At 47.4% G+C, this 12,644-nt stretch overlaps 1 long non-coding RNA gene across 1 annotated transcript; it reads right to left on the minus strand.

Annotated features, from left to right (window-relative positions):
- Positions 1–364: 364 nt before the first annotated feature.
- Positions 365–5,590, minus strand: LOC140621563 (uncharacterized). The gene is made up of 3 exons (XR_012021320.1): positions 4,967–5,590; positions 2,761–2,844; positions 365–2,185 (listed from the first exon to the last, which is right to left on the minus strand). It is a non-coding gene; the product is annotated as an uncharacterized lncRNA (long non-coding RNA).
- Positions 5,591–12,644: the final 7,054 nt, after the last annotated feature.

The following is a 12,644-nucleotide window of genomic DNA, read 5'->3' on the forward strand; positions in this document are numbered from 1 at the left end:
CCTTCTCTCTCAGTTGAGAAAGCCCCATAGAATTAAGAGCCCTGGTGGGGCCAAGAAGGGCAAAGAAGGGCTTTAAACAGCTTCCTCCAAGGCTGTCCCTTCAGAGGTGATGAAGAAGTATCAGTGAGCCTATTTCTCACTAGCGTGCAAATAGCCTTGAGGGATAATTCTCTAGGACAATTTTTGTGGCTCCTAAAGATGCTAGGTCAATGCAGAGTCTCCCTCCGTCTCTCCCTCCCTCCCCCCTCCTCCTTTCCTGCCTCTCTCTCCCTACCCCCCTTTCTCCATCCCTCCCTCCCCTTCCTTCTCTCTCTTTACCCACCTCTCTCCCTCCCCTCCTCTCTCTCTCCCCCTCCTCCTCCTTTCCTTTCTTCCACATCCCTCTCTTCAAGTTGGCCTAACCCCAAACCCTTAGGTCACTAACCACCACCTCCCCTTAAGAAACCACTTCCCTTAAGCACCTGCTGCCCAGGTGGGAGGAAGCTCCAGACGTGACCTCTGTCTAACCCACTGGGGCTTCTGTATATCTCTTCTGAAACTCATCATTTAAGAGAAGAAACCCAAATAAAGTCTGTCCTTCCCCTTACAATTTGTCAGCAATTGAAAAAATGAAGTCATCAAACAGAAACAAGAACTGGATCTCTGAAGGCAACCCCAAAAAAGTTACCTACTTATTCCAAACGAAGGCTTTTCCCAAGCTCCGCTGAAGGCAAGAGACCATCTCTGTGCAGTGGGAATTAATCACTCCCAGAAGTGCCCGAGTTTTTCTGCTCGTGGTCCGTAGTAGAGCCTCGCCTTTTCTATTTATCAGGTACTTCCAGCCTTTCTTTGCACTTAAATAGCAACTAAAATAAAAGTCGGTCGTACCAGTAGGGCTCCCCCTTCTTCCCTGTTCTCATCAGTACAATTTTAAAACCTGGGGAAATGTACTGCTTCATTTACTTGGTCAGCGTTATATGTCATATTTAAAATATCCAGGGGAACTTAAAATAATTGCAGTGGAGGTATCTACAGGCAGGCAAAGAAAGGGCTTCTAGAAGCCTGGCACTTGTCTGTCTCCGCTGGAGCAGAACCGGTGTACTGCCATCCCTTGGCCCCAGTACACCCGCTGGCAGAAATACCCTCCCCTGTCTGCTCCCTCTGTTGATTAAGTTGGCCTCCTACTACAATGAAACTCATGTTTTCGAGTCATCTCCAGGGAAGGAAAATACGTTAGCTTTACAAAACACCTTGCAGTGAACTCGAAGATGTTGTCTTTACGTACCATTTCCTTCCAATGCAAGCCATCTTCCAATGTGGGTGGGAGTGAATGTTCTTTTCTTTAGGGACCCTGAGAATTAACAGTGGAATTCCTGCAAGTTACTTTGATGGCAGGCTGGGTGGGAGGTCCTCAGCCCCCTCTTTGTGGCTCCTACTGTTGGCTCACCCATTCAGGGAGCACAATGAGCATCTACTATCTGCTCCTTGCAAGATGAGAAGGTGCCCCCCACCACCACCACCACGGGAGTTGTGCACTCATGGCCTGTGGGTGAGGGTCAGAGGGAGGGGGGTCTTTGGACCCCTTCCTGTGTGCTGAGCAGTATTTCATCCCCCCACCCCCACCCCACTGTGCCTTTCTGTCCCATGGGTGAATGGCAGGTATGTGGGAGGCATGCATGGTTTCCAGCCATGGGACTGTCGTCTTTGGGGTTAATTCAGGCTGCAAATTTCCATTCATGCTCCTGACTTGCCCCCTTGGGGCCCGCTCCAACTGGAGCTGGAATTCCCAGGATTCTTTATTAAAATATTTCCCCCAGACTTGCCTTCCAACAGCCGTTGTTATCTCTGACAGCAGGCTGGCCTCTGTCTCTCTCAGGCTGGACAGGATCAGCCCCAAATTACTCTCCTGTTTCAGAGCAGTGTCCTGGCTGATGGCTGAGGGTGAGGGAGTGAAGAGGGGGAACTACCCATGCCTCCTCCATACCCACCCACTCCCCCTCCCCCGACAATTTTACACCAAGGGTTACTTCCTTTGCAAAGCCTGTGCTCCCTCTGCCTTTGGTTTGTGATCATCATCTGGAATGCAGGCAGGCAGGTGTCTGATTAGCCTGAGTTTCTAGTAGCTTCTCCCTGGAAGTGCTCACTCAGGCGCCACAACTTCCAAATTATGCAATGCTTGTTGGTTGGTTCATAAAAATCAGTTTTCCTAGAGAATGTCAAAAAATTGGAAGAAGTTTTAGTCGATGTAATAGAATTTTTCAAAATAGCATTTGGGGCCCCTGGGTGGCTCAATAGGTTAAGCACCCGCCTTCGGCTCAAGTCACAATTCCAGGGTCCTGGGATGGAGCCCCACCTGCTCAGGGAGGACCTGCTTCTCCCTACCCCTCAGCACCTTCCCCTGCTCATTCTCTCTCTCGTTATCTCTCTCTCTCTCAAATAAATAAATAAAATCTTTTTTAAAAAACAAAATGAGGGACGCCTGGGTGGCTCAGTGGTTGAGCGTCTGCCTTTGGCCCAGGGCATGATCCTCCAGTCCCAGGATCGAGTCCTGCATCGGGCTCCCTGCATGGAGCCTGCTTCTCCCTCTGCCTATGTCTCTGCCTCTGTGTCTCTCATGAACAAATAAATAAAATCTTAAAAAAAATTTTTTTACATAAAATGAAATAGCGTTTTGCAAAGAAAGTCATAAATCCCTATAAAGGTAAACTGCTTTATGACTTTATTTTTTTATTATTATTTTTTTTTTGCTTTATGACTTTAAATGGTTTATCACACACTTACCTTATTGGATCTTTACAATAATCCAGTTCAAGGAACAGCAGCATTGCTCATGTCTAATTTTTGTTCTGTTACAAATCAGAAAACCTAAACAGAGAGGTTAAGGTATACACTCGGGATTATGTGTCTGGGCCAGAACTAGAACCCATGTCCGGTCCTCCGTTTTTGTCACATGTACATTCCACAATCAGATCATCAACAGACCCCGGAGTTAACGGGTCACATGGCCCACTGAAGTCACACATTCCAGAGTCACTAATTATATACGCACAGAGATTCTACTAGATGTTCAATACCCTGTCGTTTGTAATACAGAAAATATAGAAAGTCTCGTACCTGATGCCAAGAAATTTGGGTAAACGAACTACTCACTACTGTGAAACATTACATAGTTATTAAAACAATGTTCTATAAGCACATTTGCTGATATGGAAAACTGTTCATAATATGATAATTATTATTACAGCTATCATTTTAATAATTATAGGTATAGGCATAAGTAAAATGCATAACAGAGGGTGTGCAAGGATCCATACTAAAATCTGAATAGTGCTTAGATTACAGATGATTTTATTGTCTTCATTTACCTGTATCTTCTCATTTTTCTATAGCAAAAGTACATTTTTTGAGTACTTTGCAATGGACCAAATATTGTGTTGCTCCCCAAATTCATGTTAAATCCTACCCACGGGGACATCTGAGTGGTTCAGTGGTTGAGCATCTGCCTTCGGCTCAGGGTGTGACCCTGGGGCCCTGGGATCGAGTCCCACATCGGGCTCCCCTCAGGGAGCCTGCTTCTCCCTCTGCCTGTGTCTCTGCCTCATTCTGTGTCTCTCATGAATAAATAAATAAAATATTAAGAAAAAAAAAAAAGAAATCCTACCCCAGAGTGTGGGCCTTCAGGAGGTGATTAGGTCATGAGAGTGGAGCCCTTGTGATTGGGGTCAGTGCCCTCTATAAAAGGAGCCCCAGAGAGGCCCCTTGTCTTCTCTCCACCACTTGGGGATATAGCAAGGAAACAGCCACCCACAGCCAGGAAGGAGGGCCCCCCAGAACCCGGCCATGCCAGCGCCTTGCTCTGGGACTTCACTTCTAGCCTGCAGAACTGGGACAAGTAGATTTCTGGTGTTCATAAGCCACCCAGTCCATGGGCATTTTGTTAGAGCAGCCCAAACAGGCTAAAACATACCTTTGATTTTTATTTTTTATTATTATTTTTTATTATTTTTTTAAAAATATTTATTTATTTATTCATGAGAGACTCAAAGAGAGCAGCAGAGACACAGGCAGAGGAAGAAGCAGGCTCCCTGCGGGGAGCCCGATGTGGGACTCGATCCCAGGACCCCGGATCATGACCTGAGCCAAAGGCAGCTGCTCAACCACTGAGCCACTCAGGTGCCCCTGTTCACTTCTCTTTGACACCCTGTCACATTTCCCCTAACTGCCATCCAAAGCCTCCCACATTTCTTGGTTTCCCTCTTCTGTTCCCCCATGACCCCCTGACCGGTCCCATCAGAGGACCAGGAATCTTGATCGCAGGAGCCTGGTGATTTTCCATCTCCATGGGCTGGGGAGGATCTTTGTTCCAAGGACTCCTTACTGTGCAACACAGAAGGCAGGGAGACGTGTGCTGGCCTGCCTCGGATGGTTTATGTCTGTCAGGACGGCTTAATTGTTAAATCTCCCCCCGACCCCTGTCTAAAGTGCCCTGGTTTAGGGGAGCCTGGGGGGCTCAGTGGTTGAGCATCTGCCTTCGGCTCAGGTCGTGACCCTGGGGCCCTGGGATCGAGTCCCACCCACATCAAGCTCCACAGGGGGAGCCTGCTTCTCCCTCTGCCTGTGTCTCTGCCTCTCTCTGTGTGGGTCTCTCATGAATAAATAAATGTAATAAATGAATGAAGAAAGAAAGAAAGAAAGAAAGAAAGAGAGAGAGAGAGAAAGGAAGGAAGGAAGGAAGGAAGGAAGGAAGGAAGGAAGGAAGGAAGGAAGGAAGGAAGGAAAAGGAAGGAAGGAAGAAAAAGAAAGAGTCCTGGTTTGGACAATAAATTTTACAGTCTCAGCAACAATGAGAAAAACATTGCAAGACCGGAGCTGCCCTGGTTGGGGGCTATCCCTAGCCCCTTAATCCGCATCTTGGCTCCTGCTAATCCTCCCACCCCCACCCCCCATGTCGTGACAGAAATTATTTTTTTCCGGTGAGAATTCTGACCCCGTTACTTCTTCATCCTTGGAGGGTCACCCAGTGATTTCTCAGCCCAGTGATCTTCCGTGTCCACCACCCAAGAGTTCCGTTTAAATTCAAATCCTCATCTCAGCACTGGGGCAGATAAACGTAGGACTTATCCTTCCATAGAAAAATCGGAAACAGGCCTGGAACCAGAGTCCTCGCCGGGTGCTGGTTCTCTTCAGAGCCACGTCAGGAGAGAGGCTCCCGGGCTCCCCCCTTCAGCCCGGGGAGGGAGACATCAGGGGTTGCCTTGGAAACCACCGGGTGGGCTGGCATCACGGGGTTCTGCTGGGCCTGCTCTGTGGCTGACATCCAGCCCTAACTGCAGCTCTGGTTGCTCATGGCTTTGCCAAGGGGGTACAGTGACGGGGCCTGGAGGGGAGACCAGGCAAAAGTAAAATGACTACAGCAGGACGTACGTCTTTTTCACTGAACGTGCAGCTCATTGGGACCTGAGCCATGACAAGAGGGATCAACCAAAGTATTTTAATGATTCATATCCTCAGGGGGGCTGGGGGGCTCAGTCGGTTGAGCATCTGACTCTGGGTCTCTCAGCTCAGGTCTTGATCTCAGAGTTGGGAGTTCAAGCCCTGTGTTGAGCTCCACACTGGGTGGGGAGCCCGATAAAAAAGAAAAAAAAGAAAAGAAGAGAAAAAAGAGAAGAGAAGAGAAAAGAAGAGAAGAGAAAAGAAAAGAAAGAAAAGAAAAAAGAAAAAAGAAAAGAAAAGAAAAGAAAAGAAAAGAAAAAAGAAAAGAAAAGAAAAGAAAAGAAAAAAATTGATTAATCTTCTTAATGAAACAGTGGTGGCCAGAGATGCTGTTAAATCAAGTGCTCACGTGCCCGCGTGTTAATTCTATTCAGAATTCCATGAGCTGATTCAAGAATATCTTCAAGACAGCCACCTGCCAGCCACCTACATACGACCAAGCAGCAGCAGCAAATGTGGGTGGCACTTCCATTCGAAGGCTCTTTTGTGGTCTTGGTTCTCCAAAAGGGAGAGTATTGTCAACGTCTATCTGATTCCAGATGCTTTGTGGGATCTATCAGCCACGGATCAAGTTTGCCACTTCAAGTCAAGGCTTCATTAGAACAACAAAAGACCTTCTGATTTACTAGGTTAATGAAAGGAGGAACCTTCTCAATCATTCTAGTCCAGCCTCTTCATCATAGAGATGGGGAAACCAAGGCTAAGTGACCAAGACTTGCTCTGCTAGTCTAAGCTCGGCAGGACCCAGACCCCCCGCCCCCCGCCCCAGGCTCCGGGCTTCCCAGTCCAGTCTGAGGTCACAGCACCTCTTTGGCTGGGCCACCTTCTGTTGGGTAAAATAATTTAATGCTCGAGTATATACACACATACCTAAAGACTTCCATTTCAAGTCTGACTTCAAATGGGATTGTCCAAATTTACCTTAGGGTTTTGGAAAATGGATGAATCTGAATACAATGCTTTTGAGGCCTCATCCCAGAAAAAGATAATAGCATTATAGCATTCCTTCTCATTTCCAGAAGAACGGATGGCGTTAATACATAGGCTAGGATTCCTGGGATCAGCCAGATGATCAGATCAGCCAGGTGATCAGAAATGTGCTTTTTCAGGCAGGCTGACACCTCTCACTTGGCAATTCCAAAGGGCTCTGGGAAACACCACATTCAGGACTGGGAAAGCATCAGGGGAGGGGGCTTAGTAAAGAACCTGAGTCATGGAAACTCCAGAAGTGACTGCAAGAGAAAACATGATTAACTTCTCAGTGTAAAACGTTAAGTCTCTTGGGGGAAATGCTCTGCTCGTGGGAGTGTAGGTGTAGAGAATTTCAGGAATGAATACCCAGCAACCCAAGCTGCTGGCAATCTGGTGGGGGGGTTAACAGGTGGGGGGGTGGGGGGGGAAAGGCCTTGAACATGATTTTAATTAAGGAGCTCGGGTAAGGCTACCAGAGGGATAGACTTCCAGGTCGAGATGAAGCACCCCACCCCCCAGGGGAAGGGGCCTCCTGCTGCCACTGGGCCAGCCAGACACGATGAATATTTATGTGGTAAAATGCGGCCCCTTGTGGTCAGATTAAGGAAAAAATATCCACCTCGGAGCAGGATGGTAATACTAACCTACTTCAATAGGGGGGTTGCAGAGGGGGAGATGGGTGGGGGGATGGGGTAACAGGGTGACGGGCATTAAAAAGGCATGTGATGGGGGTCCCTGGGTGGCTCAGCGGTTTAGTGCCTGCCTTCGGCCTGGGGCATGGTCCGGGAGTCCCGGGATCGAGTCCCGCATCAGGCTTCCTGCATGGGCCTGCTTCTCCCTCTGCCTCTCCTTCTCTCTCTCTCTCATGAATAAATAAAATCTTTAAAAAAAAAAAAAAAAAAGGCACGTGATGAGATGAGCCCTGAGTGTTATACTCTATGTTGGCAAATTGAATTCAAATGAAACTTTTAAAAAAATAGGGTGTCAAATGGAGGGACAGCAAAAATCACCAGGGTGCTCAGAGAACTTCACAACCGTGATAAAAACAGATGAGCAAGAGCATGGTGACGAGGTGTCTTACTCACCGTCCTCTAAACCAGCGCATCTCAGATCCCAGCGCGCGTGGGGACCACCTGGGGGGTCTTGCTGAACTCAGGGCCCGGTCAGAGCAGGCCAGAGAGTTCCCAGGAGATGCCCACCCTGTGAGTGTCCGGGGCCTGGACAGAAGGCCCCTGCCCTCGGGTGGACCCGGGCCGCACCATCAGATTCCTTCGCTGCAGGGCCCCCGGAGAGCATCCCCAGAGGTCCCAGTTCCCTGGGGCCCCAGACACCTGCAGGCCTGGACAACCACTGTTCTCTTGCCTCCGCAAGCTCAAGGGCCTGTCCACCCCAGTTCCACGGTTTACCTTCTCTACCCCGACCCCACCCCCAGGAAAGAGTGTCCTGAAGCAGAGCCCACTCCCTGACACCTATCTTTTCAGCAAAAGCAACTATTTCGGGTTGCCATAGGGCTGTGCCTACCAGATTCCCAAGGGATTAAAAGCCACAGTTTCCTTTCCTGGCTTTCCTGATCACTGAACATCACTGGCAGGATGTTTCCAGGGCCACCGACTTCCAAACCTCCTTTGAAGGTGGCTAACGACGTCTATGGGCCGGGCTCCTGACCCACAAGCTGGGGCCTGAGGTCCACGGTGATCCAGGTCTTGTTTCAAGCAGCAGGGCTGTCTTCACACACACACCCCCCATTCCAAGAATTCACTGCATTAGGTTAGGAAGAAAATGTTTGATACAAAGTATTTTTAACTTCCATGTGGGAGGAGAAAGAGGGACTAGATAAGACCAGAGAATGATCACAGGTGGGTAATTACACATGTAAATGAGTCCAATTTGATCATTTTCCCCTTGAATTCCTGTTTACGTGGTTAATGGTGAATTCTAACCCCACACCGCCACGGCGTTTTGGAGAGATTTCTTTTTATTTTTCTATGTCAATTCTGAAATATTGAAAGCAATTTGGAATGCTCTGGCATCAACACTTTTCTGAGCTCTGTGGGTTTTTTTCCTTGCAGATTTTTCCATTTACCATCATAACTGTACAAAGTAGACAGGAATGAAAATTTTTTCTTCATTTAACAAGTATTAACTGCCTCCAGCATACGAGGCCTCACAACATGTTGGGCCTCTGGAAAAACAAAACCAAACAAAACCTGTTAGTCTTGCCGGAAAGTTTCCCACATAACCGTAGTATGAAATCAAATGAGGCAAGAAAAACACCCTGAAGTAATTTAGGAACGATGAGGTGGGATAAATTACTTCTGAGAAATCGGCAAGGGCTTCTTGGAGGAAGTGGCATCCCAGCAAGGCCTTGAAGGACAAGTAAAAACTGTAAATATATATACATATATATTAAATATATATACATAGATGTAAATATATATATATATATACTTTTTTTTTCTAATGGCATATGTGAGACACAGAGGGTTCTGGTTGGCAAAAGCTCAGAGTCTCCGATAAGAAAAATGGGAGATAGAGCCAGGAAGCCATCTGGGGCCAGACTCAGAGGCTAGAATCTCAGTTTAAGAGACTTACACCTGTATTCTGTGCACCCTGGGGTAATGCCAAGGATGGGAAGACACCTTTGACAGCGGCGTGTTCCTTGGATCGGGGGTAGGGGATTAACAGCTCGAAGACCAACTAAACCATAGTTCAACCAAGTGATAATGAAGCCTAAGGCGGAAATGGGCTGGTGGGGATGGGGATGGGGGAACAAATGGCTCTGGGAAAGGACAACAGACAGGACAGTGAGGTGGAGGTGGGGCAAGGAAGGAAGAGCTCAGTGTGACCAGGGTTTCAGGTCCAGGGCACAAGAGGGAGATGATGTCACATGGAGGGCACCTGGCGGCGTCTGCAGGTGGCTGGGAATTCAGAACCAGGGCCTGAGGGGCACAGTCAAGCCAGTGGGACTTAGAGACTCAGGATCTCACTGAAGTCATGGCAGGGTGAGAGGTGTCTGAGACAGAGGAGGGGAGGCAGGAGGAGGGAGGGCAGGAGGGAGGATGGGAGGGCAGGTCAGATGCCGGTAAGGATGGAGCAGGACAGCACACAGGTGCCTGGGTTTGACCAGACACCTGAGCACACTTGCAGGGCACGAATGGGGTGCGCAGAGTGGACAGTGGCTGGGGTGTGAGAAAAAGGGGACGCGATGCAGCAGTATCCCCGTCCCCCCCGCAAGATATTCACTGAGCACTCGCTGTGGGGCTGCATCCCTTGGGGCACAGGCACAGGGCAGAGACCTGAGACCCCTGCCCGCCCAGGGTGGGGGGGGTGAAGGGGGGTGGGGAAGGTGGGGGAGTGGGGGGGTAACCCTCCAACAGATGGCACAGTGAGGTGGTGCCAGGAGATCCAAGATGCAGCAAGAGGGAGAGCCTGCACCAGGCCAGCGGGGAATCTCAAGGGAGAGACAAAGGAAGTGGAGGGAAGTCTAGGCAAGGGGCTCAATCAGCTCCATTTTATAGAAAACGGAGAGGTTTGTGGCTTCGAGGCCCTTCTAGACACTAAGGTTGCAAGCCCTACAGGCAGTGACTCACCTTCCCTTACGTATTTGAACGCTAAGAACCAAGGAGGCATCGCCTATGGCAGCTCGCGAATAGAGCCAGGAGGCAGCAACGCACAGCACAGCCCTGGGAATTTAGGCCGGAGTTAACGTCTCTGAGCCTCAGTTTCCGCATCTGTAAAATGGGAGGAAGGATTCCAGTGAAAGAGGGTTTTGTGAGAACCAGGTGAGCTCCCAGCTCCCAGCATGGTGCTTGGTAGTAGGGTATGATCACTAGGTGCTTGCTACCAAAGCGCAGAAGTCATCCCCCGGGGAACATTGCTCTCCAAAATGGTGACCTACTCTTATATTTGGTTTGGAAAACGTTGATCAAACATACACCCCCACTTCTCCAGAATCTCTGTTACTCTCAGGAAGCTTCCAGAATTCTAAGCCTGGGCTCCTGGTAACGAACGGTACAGGGGTCAGTGGGAGCCACGTGAAGGTGACAGTGTGCATGGGGAAGAGAACTCAAGTCTGCAAAATCAGCTCAGGGATTCTCACCTCCCCCCCCCCTGAGTTATTTCTCATTTCCTTTTTCAGCTCACGTAAGTTAAGAGGCTGAAAGGGCCCTTGAGGGGACCTTGTCCATCTCTTCGCCTTAAAGTCAGTTGGAGGATATCTAAAACCCTGGTGGTAATTGTTTAGGGGGGGAAAGAGTTAGGGTTAATTTAATTTTGTCAAGCTAGCAGAAGTCGATAGGCTCTGCCTTGAATGAAATGAGGCTGGTTCTATTTCAAATCACATTTGGCCCAATAAAATTTGACGCCGGCACATCACTCCTCTGACCCCTCACTTCATGCTGCCGTCTAGTTATTATCACAATTTAGACAAGTGTACACATTCCGAAGACACTACAGTTACATAGATTGACCTTGACGCGCATGCCGCCGTGATCACCTGCCTAGGTAAAACCCTTGCCAGACAGATGGAACTCAGCTCTTATTAAACAAAATTAATGATCAGTCCCCAAAACAAGTCTGGGTTAGATCAAAGAATAAATGATCTTCCCTCAGTTCAAAGTAATTGCAAATGAGCTTTCTCTGCTGGTTCATCGGCATGCAACCACCCACCTATTTATCTTATTCAGGAAGAACAAAACATATATACACAACATTGACTATTGATACAGAATTTTTAGTCGTTAGCTTTCAGGTTATTTTTGCTTTTGCTCCAGAGACCGTGAAGAATGTGGCTGAAGTCTTAAGATGGTGTTTCATTTTAGGTTTATTAAATGAAAAGATGTTAGGATGGAGTCTTTCTGGGTGATGAAAAGAGAAATCCGTTTCTTTCTCTTAAACTTTAAGTCAAACAGTATGGAGATTTAAATAGACACAGTAATGTCCTGAGCAACCATCCGGTGGGGGTGGGGGCTGTTTTTCAGGTTCTTTAGCTCGGGCTAGTTTTTCTGGTGTAAATACTCCTAGCCATGGCCCACTCGAAGCTACCAACAGCTTAATAACCACCTCACAAAATTCCTGACAATTTAACAGCTGCCTCTCAGCTCCTGCACAGCCTGGAGCTAGACAGAAGTAACCGGTCTAAGATTTCTCTCGCTCCTTACCTCTTATTTGACAAGCAAACTCAGCTGTTAAGCCACTAAAAAGTGTGCATTTCATACCATCTGATTACACTTAAACAGGTTTTAAAATAAACATTTCCTTAAAAATAGGTAGTCACTAAAACTCAGGTTGTAAAAGATTTAATGATGCAGAAACAGTTACAGTTTAAGTGAAAACAGTATGTTTGGTGTGGTTCCAAATTTGCAGATAAAAATGACTACGAAGATATACCCCAAAAAGTGATGAACTTTTTTAGTTGTGAGATTATGTGTCAGTTTTATTTCCTTCTTTGTGCCATTCTTTTTTTTTTTTTTTTCTAAGATTTTTAAAATTTATTTGAGAGAGAGCATGAGCAGGGGAGGGAGCAGGCGGGCAGGGGGAGAGAATCCAGAGCAGACTCCTCGCCCCCGCCCCCAAGCAGACTCGGGGCTCGACCCCATGACTGCAAGATCATGACCTGAGCGGAAGCCAAGAGGTGGACATTCAACTGACTGAGCCCCCCAGGCGCTTCATTTGTGCCATTCTATTTTTCAAAATTTCTACAATGTTCATGTAGTATATTTGCAGTTGGAGAAAAAAATAAATTCAATAAATGGTAACATATTTATTATGGTGTTCCAGATTTCTCCCTTTACATCCATAGAATCTTATGAGTATACTAGCTAGGAGAATCAATCAGATCAACTCTATTTTAAATAAGGCTAAATTGTTGTCACTTGATTTTTGTGATGTGTTACTGTTTCCAAAGTACTCTCATAAGCATTATCTAATTTGATAACCTGTGATTCAAGGGAAGGTTACCATATCCTCATTTTACAGATGAGGAAATAGAGGCTCAAAATGATGAAATAATTTGCTCAAGTTCACATGGCTAAGAAAGCGGTTGAACTGGGATCCCGATCCAGGACTTCTGCTACCGGTAAGACCATCTCTCAAAAACAAGCTGAGGGAAGCCCCACTCGTGATTTCTTTGTTCAAGAACTTCCCACTAAATGCCTAGACCCAATTCTGCAAGGAGACATTCTCCTGATTTTGTCCATTTT

The sequence above is a fragment of the Canis lupus genome, chromosome 30, assembly GCF_048164855.1.
Source record: "Canis lupus baileyi chromosome 30, mCanLup2.hap1, whole genome shotgun sequence".
In the NCBI taxonomy this organism is placed as follows: domain Eukaryota; kingdom Metazoa; phylum Chordata; class Mammalia; order Carnivora; family Canidae; genus Canis; species Canis lupus.